At 34.8% G+C, this 12,939-nt stretch overlaps 1 long non-coding RNA gene across 1 annotated transcript; it reads left to right on the forward strand.

Moving 5' to 3' along the window:
• The first annotated feature begins 1,328 nt into the window (after window positions 1-1,328).
• On the forward strand, window positions 1,329-11,449 carry LOC122237695. Its single transcript, XR_006216301.1, has 3 exons — window positions 1,329-1,503; window positions 8,183-8,288; window positions 11,346-11,449. It is a non-coding gene; the product is annotated as an uncharacterized LOC122237695 (long non-coding RNA).
• The last annotated feature ends 1,490 nt before the right edge of the window (window positions 11,450-12,939 follow it).

Genomic DNA, 12,939 nt, shown 5'->3' on the forward strand with positions numbered 1-12,939 from the left:
AGGTGGATAGAGATATTTTATAAAGATAATAAGAGATAATTCTCAATCATTCTGTTGAAAAAATATCATTAGAAGTTTGATATTATAGTATCAACTCTGGAGAAGGAACAAACCATTTTGCTATATAAATTTTTAAATGGGATTTTTACAGTGGACCATAAACTCTTTGATTTGCTTGACTAAGTAAAATCTGCAAAACTCTATAGGATGAATTGTTATTTTGAAAGTTAAAGGGAACTACATTATGTTTATTTGAGAATTTTCTCTATAGTTGGTACTTGTCTCAAAATCATGGTTAGAAAGATTTATTTTTTTTAGAAACACAAAAATTGCAGAATCAATAACTCTCACTAAATGATTTTCTTTCTTTCTTTCTTTCTTTCTTTCTTTCTTTCTTTCTTTCATAAAAGGAATGGATTTTTATGGATTTTTACAACTTTTAAAAGGTAGTCCTTTAATAATATTTTTTGGGAATTAAAAAAAAAATTTAACGTTTATTTATTTATTTTTTTTTTTTTTGAAAGAGAGAGAGAGAGAGAGAGAGAGGGAGAGAGGCAGAGTGAGAATGGGGGAGGAGCAGAGGGAGAGGGATACACAGAATCTGAAGCAGGCTCCAGGCTCTGACCTGTCAGCACAGAGCCCCATGTGGAGCTAGAACTCACCGTGAGGTCATGACCTCAACCGAAGTCGGAAGCTTAACGGACTGAGCCACCCAGGTGCCCTCTGGGAATTTTTAATATGAATAATGAATATTTTAAATAAGAGTCTCTTTAATCTTCTTAATTATCCTAGTTCTATTCAAAGAAATTTACAATACATAGAATTATAATTTCTTATTTTTTTTTAGCTTTTTTAGCTTCTAACAACAACATTAACTTTGCAAAGTAAATATGTAAATATCAGCTTCTTGAACATTATTTTTCATGGAACTTAGAATAGTGGGCAGATCATAATGAGAGCTCAATGTATTTGACTGACTGATGTTGGAAAACAGAAATAGATGTTAATTATAGTTGGAGTAATTTCATTTCTCTTGAGTGAGAACATCAGCATCTAATATAATGCTTCATTGTAATCTTTCATTTATAATTCTATTTCTCAAATAAGCATTTTATAAAATGTACTTCAGAAATAATCAGAGGACTATTGAATATACTTACATTTAATTTTCTCCTGTATTATTTTCTTATATGGTGTCTTCAGAAAATGTCTATAAACACATAGCCGTATCCAATTAAATTATGCAGTGGTTATTGAATCTGGGTCACCCCTGGCTTCTTTCTTTTCTTTTTTTTAATGTTTATTTATTTATTTTGAGACAGAGAGAAGCCTAAGCAGGCTCCACACTGTCCGTGCAGAGCTGGATACAGAGCTTGAGCTCACTAACAGTGAGACCATTACCTGAGCCCAAATCGAAAGTCGGATGCTTAATTGACTGAGCCATCCAGGCATTCCACTCTTGGCTTATTTCTACAGTTAATAGTGATTGCTTCTCCAAGGAGGGTGAGAATTTTAAAATCCCACTGACTGGTACATGGAAAAGTGCTAAATATACAAAGAGACATTCTGAATCCTACTATGTGAAAGAAAAAATCCACATAAAATATGTGACATTTTCTTTTAAAATAATTTTAAAAATATGCTTATTCCTCTCTTTCCTAAAAACAAAACACACTAGCAGTTAATAATAAAGGAAGATAATAAAATTCTGGAAAGACTGATGAAGATAAGGAATGCCAAATATTTGAATCAAATTATGTGTTATTTTTGATGGCTAAATTTATGTGACGAAAATAATTACCTTTCACAACTCTTAAACATGTGTGCAGACATACACATACAATTATTGCAGTTGAGTTTTATTCTTGTTCTTACTAAACTTTCTTTTCCTCACAGCCCCCTTTAGTCTTATAGAACTGAGAGTGTATTTACCTGTATTTTGCTTGAAATGTGGGAAATTGATTTGCGATTTAGGAAGTCAGTAGGAAAGAACAATCTGGAAGCCAAAAATACTATAGAACCCCCAGTGTGACTGAGAAAAAAAAAATTAGATAAAGTCTGGCGGTGATGGCTGAGAATACAGAACTATTTTTGGGTTTTGCATCAGGAGAGCAGGGAACAGATCACTTCCATCCATAGGGTCATGGAGAGATCATACCTGGAATTCAATTTACTGTTTTGTGAACTCTGAGAAAAGAAACTAAGTCAACTATAGAGAATGAAATGATGGTTACCAGAGGTGCGATGGGTGGGGGATGGGCGAAATAGGTGGTGAGGATTAAGGAGGAGAACTGGGTGATGTATGGAATTGTTGAATCACTATAGTGTACACCTGAAACTCATGCAACATGGCATTTTAACTAACTGGAATTAAAATAGAAACTCAAAGAAAAAAAAAGAAAAGAAACACTGGAGGAGATCCAGAAATGAGAAATAATAGTGATAAAGAGAACTGAAGAATTGATTTGTGAGGAGAGATTAAGGCAGCTAAATGTGTCCAGTTAAGTGAAGATTAAGTGGGCACTGATAACATGCTGTTCGTATTTCTGAAGTCTAAATGAAGAGAGGACATATTTAGCATAATATGCTCAGACATAAGAAGGAAAAAATAAAGAAGGAGATGGCTTTCAAGGAAATAGATTCCAAAAAACTTATTTTAAAATACCTCTTACTTTTTTTTCACAGAAATACTATCTTTGTAAGGCAGTTACTGTAAAAATGATTTTATAAAATAAATATGGGATTATAAACTTCTTAAAGTTATGATGCAGTTCATATAAGAATTTACAGATATCTTTTAAATCTTTATTCCTGTTAACCAGGAACTGCTAGAAATTATAAGACAGCATTTAATGATGGTTTAAAAAAATAAAGAGAAGAGTTTCGAAGACAGCAGTGCTCAAACTTTATGTTTCAGGACGCCTTTATACTTTAAAAAAGCATTGAAGTTTCCAAAGAGCACTGTTTACATTGTTCATTGTTATAGAGATTGATATTTACCATATTAGAAATTAAAATGAAGATAATTTTGACATATTTATCACTTCTTTAAAAATTATGATAGTCAGCTTATTACATGTTACCATATAGGACACATTTTTATTTTTATTTACTTATTTTTTCAATATATGAAATTTATTGTCAAATTGGTTTCCATACAACACCCAGTGCTCATCCTAAAAGGTGCCCTCCTCAATACCCATCACCCACCCTCCCCACCCTCCCACCCCCCCATCAACCCTCAGTTTGTAGAACACATTTTTAATGGAAAGTAGCTATAGAGGAGAAAAATGGCATTGTTTTACATTTTTGCAGGTGTCTTTAATGTCTGGCTTACTGGAAGACAGCTTGATTTTTACACTTAATATTGCAATGTGTTGTTTTAGTTGAAATATATGTAAAAAGTCCAGAGTCACACAGATATGAGGTTGGGAAAAAGAGAGTATTTTAATATTTTTTTCAAATAATTGTGAATATCCTTTTTGATAACCACTAAAACTTGACAAGTTGTAGTTTTTTGCAGGTTAGTTGCAATGTGGAATCTATACTATAACAGTAAACTTTTAATACTTTCTTACTTTAAAATCCATTGGTCTGCCATCAACAAAACAAAAAGGCAACCTACTCAATGAGAGAAGATATTTGCAAATCACAAATCCGGTAAGGGATTAATATTCAGAATATATAAAGAATTTACACAGTTTAATATTAAAAAACCAACCCAATTAAAAAATGGGCTGAGGACTTAAATAGACATTTTCCAGAGAAGATATACATCTGCCAACAGGCACATGAAAAGATGCTCAACATCACTAATCATCAGGGAAATGCAAATTAAAACCACAATGAGATATCATCTCACACCTATCAGATTGGCTATTATCAAAAAACAAAAAAATAGTGTTGGTGAGAATGTGGAGAAAAGGGAATCCTTCTATGCTGTTGGATGGGAATGTAAATCAGTGCAACCACTGTGGAAAACAGTATGAAGATTTCTCAAAAAATTAAAAATAGAAATACCATATAATCCAGTAATCCACTTCTGGGTATTTATCTGAAGAAAACAGACTACCAATTTGAAGAGATACATGCACCCTTATGTTCATTGCAGCATTATTTGCAATAGCTAAGATATGGAAACAATCTCAGTATCCATTTATAGATGAATGAACCCTATATATGTATGTATTATATTCATATATATGTATATATGAATATATAATAGTCCATTCATCTATAGATGGATATAGTCCATTTATCTGTAGATGGATACTGAGGTTGCTTCCATATCTTGGCTATTGCTATTGGTACAATTTGGTGCTAGTGCTCTGGCTTATCTACCATCAGTGCAAAAGTCAAATAATGTCATAGCATAATTACAAAAATAGTTTGACCTCACACACCTGCTGGACATGTCTCAGGGACCTCTAAGTACTGAGAAGCAAAAATTTTGATAATTAATTATTGGGATTTAGAGTGAAGGCTGCCATTTCTCTTTTTATCTTTTGGTCCCTGAGCCCATGTATGTGAGAAATAGTATCATATATTAGCTGCTGGTTCAGAATGCACACTACATGCTAGAATATTCCATATCTTGTGAGGTATTTCTTCACAATAGAGGCTGAAACTAAGTCTCAACACATGTCCTGTTTTAGCACTAAGCTACTAAATAAGTCCTGGGATGGGTGGGAATGTGTAAATGATTCCAATTCCCTTTAGAAGAAGGTAGAGGGGAGACATGCAGTAGTAGCTGGTGGTGCTCTCATAGGCTTCTTTCTTTCTTCTTTCTGCCAATAACACACATCCCTTTCATTCAAGAGGCTCTGGGTTTGGAAACTGAATTAGACCTGATAACTGGATGAAGAGCCAAGGCTTTGCACTGTGATCATACAGTCAGTTCTCTGTCAGATTTAGAGATTCTGCCTCCCCCCCCCCCCCCCCCCCCCCCGCCAATTTTACAGATACTATTTGGTTGCTCATCTATTTCAGATTTCAGTCCTGGGGTCCAAGAAGGTTTAGAAGTTACTCTTTTCACCCCAAATTTGAGAAATGCATTGTTAAAGAATATAGTACAGCATCCCAAAGTACTATAATAGTTGTTCTATCTAGGCTGGAGATGAAAATGCACTTCCTAATTCCGTGAGGATCACAGGATCTGGGTGTGGCAAGGCCCAGTTGTACCACTTAATCAACAGAAGAAAATATTGTGGTTGTCATAATTAGGTGGTTACCAGATTTTTAAACATTTTAAAATTCATTTATTTAGACTAAAACAAAGCAAAACAAAGCAAAAACAGCAGCCTATCCATTTCTTTCACCCCCTAATCCCTGCCTCTTGCAACCACCAATCTGTTCTCTGTTTCTGTGAGCTTTTTTTTTTTTTAAGTTTCACCTAAAAAAAAAAAAAAAAAAGATCATACAGTATTTGTCTTTCTCTGTCTGATTTATTTGACATAGCATAATGCCCTCAAGGTCCATCCATATTGTCACAAATGGCAAGATTTTATTCTTTTTTTACGGATGAATAGTATTTCACTATATATATCTCACAATTTCTTTACCCATTTGTCCACTGATGGGTATATAGGTTGTTGCCATATGTTGGCTATTGTAAACAATGCTGCAATTCTGCAATGCTGCAATGAACATGAGGTTACTGGAAATTTTTGACTATAGAGGTCTTTGACAATACCTACTCATACTCTAGTTTCCTTCAGAATGTTTCCCATTTCTAAAATATCACTAAAGACCTCTTCTTCTTCTTCATCCTTCTCAAATGCTTTTATAGTACTCCAGTTTTTGTTTGGAAAATGTTACTATTGCAATGTACAAAGAAATATTGCTCTTCAATATTTTGCAACAGTAGACAAGGAAAGGTATACTTTATCTAAGTAGCTTTATATATGAAAAATTACATAAGTAATCTAGAAAATATTTATCTAAGTTTATCGCTTCAACCAAATGGTAAAATTAAGATCACTAAAATATAGCGTAAAGTGTGAAATAATTTGAGGTGTGAGCATACCATATGAATTCAATCAGCCTTTTTCCTCGAAATTTGGTCATTAGATTTTTAAAGTCTAAGAGTTTTCTGGACTTTTGTTTTTTTTATTTTTATTTATTTTTATTTATTTAAAAAAAATTTTTTTTAATGTTTATTTATTTTTGAGACAGAGAGAGACAGAGCATGAACGGGGGAGGGGCAGAGAGAGAGGGAAACACAGAATCGGAAGCAGGCTCCAGGCTCTGAGCCATCAGCCCAGAGCCCGACGCGGGGCTCGAACCCACGGACCGTGAGATCCTGACCTGAGCTGAAGTGGGACGCTTAACCGACTGAGCCACCCAGGCTTCTGGACTTTTGTTTTTAAATAAAGGGCTAGATAATAAGTATTTTAGAGTTTATAGGCCATATTATTTCTTTTTTTTTTAAGTTTATTTATTTATTTTGAGAGAGAGACAGAGAGAGAGTGAGCAAGCAGGGGAGGGGGAGAGAGAGGGAGAGAGAAAATCTCAAGCAGGCACTACATTATTAACACAAAGCCTGACATGGGGCTCAAACTCACAAACCATGAGATCATGACCTGAGCCCAAATCAAGAGTAAGATGCTTAGTCGGCTGAGCCACCCGGGTCAGTTTCCTTAGACCATATGGTTTCTACTGTGACTACTCAACTTATGCTTATAGTACAAAAACAGCCATAGATAATATGTACATGAATTGGTAAAGCAGTATTTTAATAAAAGTTATTTATGAAAGCAGGCAGTAGGCCATAGTTTGCTGATCTAAGCTTATGCTTTACTTTTTAGTGTGTAGCAACTTTTATACCATGTCTTTTTGCAAATTTGTTTGAATAATATACCCACATCCTCTAGTTATTCACTCCTTGCTCTCTTATTTGTATCTAAACTTTTGATTCTTAATACCTCACCCCTGAAATTTTTATTAATAGTTATTAATTATTTCTTATATCATTAATATTTTATAGGTCAAATTCAATAACCTTGTTTGGGTTTGGAATCCTAGCTTGCCTACATATTTTAGCAGGGAATATTGTTAGAGTCAAGATTTGGATAAGCCATTTAACATCACATGCTGGCCTATTTAAAAGAGGATATTAGATAAGTTAATGGATGTATTCTGAACTGCAAGCAGTTGGTCTGATTATTATGTGACTCATTGGTCTGTATCCTTCTAGGGTTAACTAGTGAGAAATCAATATTACCCAGGACCTATAACTAATGATGCCCAGGAGATATTCAGGTTACTCTGAGAATATCCCTGAAGATCTCTAAGTAAAATATGAGCAGGGGCATTAGACTGGCAAGATGGAACTCTCCTTAGAGGGTAGGAAAGAAGATGATGCTGAGTGACCAAGCCAATACTTTTTTAGAAGTGGAGAGTGAAAAGGTGAGAAAGGTGACAAAGTCTAGTAGTATAAACATGCTAATAAATCTCATTCCAATCCCACAGTGAAATACAGCTTACTTAAATGAAAGCTTCTATAAAGCACTACCTTAATTCCTAAGTAAAATTTGGCCACTTATTTAGCAAAATTTAAAAGATAAAATTCACTGTAGGTGTGATAATGTATTAAATTATTCAAAAGGTAATTAAGCTAACACTCTCAACACTGAATCTAATGTGATTTTGCCAACTTCATTTCCTTTTTTTTTTTTTTAACATGTGAAATCTTACAGTTTAGCATGATTTGGATAGCTTAGTTCAATTTTAAAGGAAAATAATTTAGTACATATTTTTTTGTTTCCCTTTCCCACTTGAATAGTTTTCCCGACACACTGCCCATCTTTAATGTACATAATGCATGATGTGGTAAAAGGAACTGTCGAGAACAATTCAATCACATTAAAAATATCCCCGCAGAAAGTATCCATCACATGGTTTGCAAAGTTTGTGGCTTCATCCAAAGTAAGTGTAAAACTAAAACAGAAGTCGTTGGTCTTTTACTATTGAGTCCCTACCACATGACTATATAGATTTCTGAAGCTGGTTGTTTGGTGTTCTACCTTCCATGCATATTGAATTAATTTTCTTGGCATTTTGCTGATTATTCCACTGCCTTTTCATTTGAACTCAGAAAATGTCATTTGCTTCTCTTTTTAGACTAGATTTTAGCATTTCTTCCATTTTGTGATAATCACCATTGCTGCTATTTTCCTTACAGTTGACCATTCTTATGAGATTACCCTGGAGATGTTTCCAGAGAATTATTATGGTTGTTGTGTATTCATGCATTGGGATCTAAGTGTATAAGAAGAGCACAATGCTAGGTAATTCTTTGGTTATTAGACTATGGTGTTTAGATGTAAAACGAAGTTTATGTGTTCATTTGTTTGTTTCTTCACTGACAAATATCATTACATATTTACTATAGGGAACGTATTATGTTGAGATGAGGTAGGGAAGAGATAAAAAGACATATATGATACTATCCTTGTCTTCTGAAAAACCATAAAATTTTAGAACATGAAACCATGCCTTAGATAACATATTTCAATTTTGCAGGATATTTACCATCTTTTATCTTTTTCCCTCTCCCACTACAATACTATTTCTCACCCACCACTACCCATATTTAATGCAAAAAATGCATGATGTAGTGAAAGGAAATAGTTCAAATAGAAACCTACTTCCATCTTTTCATTAGACATGTGAGAAATCATAGATAAAAGTTTTTAAATGGGATGTTTAACATCATGTGACTTCAACTGACTGAATCTAGGAACTCACATTCTAATTTTTAGGAATTTTTAATTTCTTTAAAAAATTATACAGTAATTGGAATTTAAGATTTGGTATTATATCAAATCATTTAATAGGCTCAAAGAATCAGATTAAGGAATTTTGAACTTCTTATTTCTTTCCAAAGGCATTGGTGACATGCATTGTTTTTTTTTGCACAGAGAGGTAAGGAATGTTAACATTGTATTTGATCTATTGGTAGTCCCTTCATGTCCACTGAATCTTGAAAATCATAAATGGGACCTGCAAACTATTTCCAAAATGCCTACTTAGAATGCTTTATTTGCATGTGATAAAGGTAGATAATCTAATTCAAATACCACCCCTCTCTCTTTATCTGCAGTTACTTTGATTCAGAATGGTTTTACTGGTAATTCAGACTTATTAGAAGCTTAAAATTAATAGTTACCAATTACTGATTATCTGCCATGTGCCAAGTGCTTTATGTACATTCTCTTTTAAGCATCATAAGAGAAAGCATTATTATCCATTTTTATCCAGATGAGAAGATTCTGGTTCAGAAAGGTTAAGTTGCTCAGAGAGGCTAAGCAACTTTCTCAGTTTCACTCAATATCATGGCAAAAAGTGGCATTCAGTGCCAAGATCAGTCTAATTATAAAGGCTGCACATATTCGACTATTCATTCAACCATTAATTCATTTTTTATTACTTTTTCAGAAAGAATTCAAGGCACTTTGATAAGAAGAATCTCACAAAACATGGTGTTAGTGGGGGAGAATGATAAATGATAAAAAGGTCCTTGAAAACCTCAGTACTAGTAGCTCTAGAATATTTTAGACAAACTTTTAACAGAGCTTGCCAACAAGTTCAGTTTGATCTCAGTTCTTGCCAGGTGGATAGGAAAGAATGTTAATTTCCCTTGTTCCTTGTGGCAGCTTCTTTTGTCTCCTAGTGGCATTCAGGCTGATAATCTTTATGGACTGATTTATTTTTGTGTTCTTTACAATCTTGCTCTTGAGTATACTCAAAACATGGAAATATGCAGACAGCTGATCTGAAATAGGAAGGACCAAGATAAAGGGTCAAAAGATAGCACTCCTTTAAAGTTGATGACATTATAAAATGTTTACCGACCTCCATGATTATGTGGGAATGACAAGGTGGTTCCTTGATCAAGCATAAACCTAGGAAAACTTGAAGGTTTAATCCAGCCCAGTAACTGACTTTCTCTGTTGTCTCTCTTAATACTGTCAACAGTAGCCTCCTAACTGTGAAGGACAATAATAGATCTAACATCTGTTTTGGTGCCTCAGTTTCCTTGTCTGTAGACTAGAAATCATATTAGAAGTCGTTCAAATCAAAAGAACGTATGTGATGCCCAGAAATATAAAGTGTTAAAGAATATAAAGTGGTAGCATATACATGTTTTAGAATCTCTAGACATAGCGAGGTTAAATTACATATTCCTTTATAGTCTCTTGTTCAAGCTGTATGTATGTATATGTGAAAGTGGGCCATGATTTGGACAATAAAAACCTTGAAAACAAACTAGTCGAATAGGCCTGATCTTTCTGATATATCGCGTCAGATGAAATTTGGTCTTGATTGATATTGGGCAAGTTACCCAATTATCGGTGGTCAAAGAGAAAAGTTTTCTCTAGAAAATTGCCTAGTAAAGGAATTACTGCCTACAAGGCAAAGATGTAAGATAAATAAATATAGTCTCTGTAAGTGGATGCTAGTGAGTCCTGTTTCTGTGTGGCCTTCATTAGGTCATCATGATCTGTCTCGTTTAGTGTACTTTACTGGGGAGGAGAATGAGAAGAAGCTTTGCAGAATGAAGAAAGAAATACATAAATTATTAATGTTAGCAATTTATAGATTTTAAACCTTAAAACTATAACATGTTTTTGTTTACATATTTTTAATGGTCAGAAAACATCTTAAATGTATAAAACTAACTGTCGAGTTCATTGCGGAGACTGAAACAGAAGCTGTGACTCTGTTTACTTTATTGGCACTCACTTTTTGTGGGAAAAAAAGTGGGTAGGGGGGATAATTTCTTGCCTGAGTTCATAATTATAGAAATTAAACCTCACTACTCAGTCCCACGTGCTTTTTGTCTGGATCAGCTGAGTTCACATCATAATATTGCTATTCAGTGAAGCAATAGACCTTCAGCTGGGTGTGGGAGAGCTGATGTGGTTTCTCCTTCCCTGCTTCCTTAATCTCCAAGGTTGGGTGGTGGATAGTGACCTCAGAGTGACCTCTTCACTGATGAGATTTTTCTTGTCACTTTTTTAATCCTCTTCAAAAATAGCTGTATCACCTTGTATTTTGAACTGGTTCAGAACTGGGGTGACTGGCAGCATCTTAAAGACATCAGAGTCCCAGTTCACAGTAAGAGCTTCTGGACTCCTCCCTCTATTTCTTACTGTTTTGCCTGCTGAGTTTAGACTTGGGTCTTTTATCTCAGTTTGCTTCCTTGTTTTCTGAAAAGGAGCTTAATAAAACCTTGTACTTGCAAAGCACTTTAGACATATTAAGTGGTGCTACTGTATTGCAAAGTACTAAATTCTATATCTGAGTTTCAGTTACGATTTTTTTCCTGTTCCTTTTACAAGATTTGAGTTGGAGTATTGCCCAGGACAAAGGCATATCTTCAGGGGAATCTGGATTTCTTATATGGTCAAGTAAAAGAGTGTGGGCAGATGGAGGCCAGTGTTTCCGTAAGGTGAGGTCTTCTGGGATGTACTTATGTTCTGTGAATTTTTCTCCTAAAACGAGTTGCCTGCATCTCTCATTTTATTACAAGATTTTTGCATTCTTGGTAGACTTGTATCTTTCCACTATCCAGCCAAACTGGGTGGAGATGGGGGGTGGTGGAATCTATTTGTGACACATACCTTCCTTGTCTCCACTCATCCTGTATATAAGAAATGAGCTGAGAAAACAAAGTCCCTTTTGATTTTAGGATCTGAGTTGCTTTATTATTCCTCAGTATTCTATTCATAGGAGATATACTAGTCTTTAAGACTAGTTTTTTTTTTTTTTTTTTTGAGGGGAAGAGCATATTTTCTTAGTGACATAACAGTGAGAGAAGATAAAATTGTAATGAGAAGAAAGAAGAATGAATGAAAAGGGGAATGAAACCCTCACTTAAGTGAAGTTTTCAGTACCTGAAACCTGTGGGTTTAAGTTGGTTCTGTATTACAGTTAAATGAACAGATTCGTGATGAGGATGGGACATATAACCAGTTACAGAGTTCTTGCCACCACTGGGTACTGCGGCAGTGATTGGAGTCTGTAATTAGGAAAGCAATCAAGACTACAGGATTAGACCTTCCACTTTAGAAAAGAAGAGCCTTGGTTTTATTTACCATGAGCTCAGCTTGCAGATGATCATTTTGCTGTGGTTTTTAGAGAAGACCACCTTGGGAGAAAGGCATGTAAATCACATTTCACTGCTAGTTAAACAAATCAGTGAAAGTTGCAGGGGCAAACCCTCTGCAGAGTGAAGCCTTGCAGTAATTACCAACCATCTCCTGAAAGGAGATGGTGACACACACAGAGAGTATGAGTCCTGGCTTGCTCTTTGGAGTAAAAGAACATGCATTTGAAAAACTGGTTCTCTTGTTATTGTGTCAGAAAGAGAGATTTCTAACAGAGGGATTTGACGGGCTTGACAAAAGGCCTGGTTAAGTAATCAAATGTTCATGCAGGTGTTCTCATTTCCCCTGCAGCACTTGTACATACCAGATGAACTCTGCTTGGGCCTAATGTACATTCTCTTTGGGTTAAGATCTCTGTGTGTAAACATTTTTCATTGATGACATATTTTTATGTAGACATTTTGATGCTAGAATATAAGCGTTTGTTTAATTCAGAGGATGAATGGTTTCTTTCCTATTTCATTGAGCAGGAGATGAGCATTCCTTATGCTATACCATCGTCATTGAGGCTTATTTGTGAGCTTGCTGAATTTGCCATTGGCAACTGCACTATTTGACTTAACTGTTGGGCTCTGAAGCAAGGAACTATAATTTCTCCCCTGTTCCCCTTCCTATCAACGTGCTCCCTTTATTGGTACTGGGCTCCATGTGCTCTGCTCTGGTCCAAGACCCAGTTTTAATTAGCGTTCAGACCAACTTAAGTGATAAAAAGACTTGCTGAGAAAATATAATGACTTTTCTCAGAAATAAAATATAGACTGTAGAA

This window comes from Panthera tigris, chromosome B1, assembly GCF_018350195.1.
Source record: "Panthera tigris isolate Pti1 chromosome B1, P.tigris_Pti1_mat1.1, whole genome shotgun sequence".
Classification (NCBI taxonomy): Eukaryota; Metazoa; Chordata; class Mammalia; order Carnivora; family Felidae; genus Panthera; species Panthera tigris.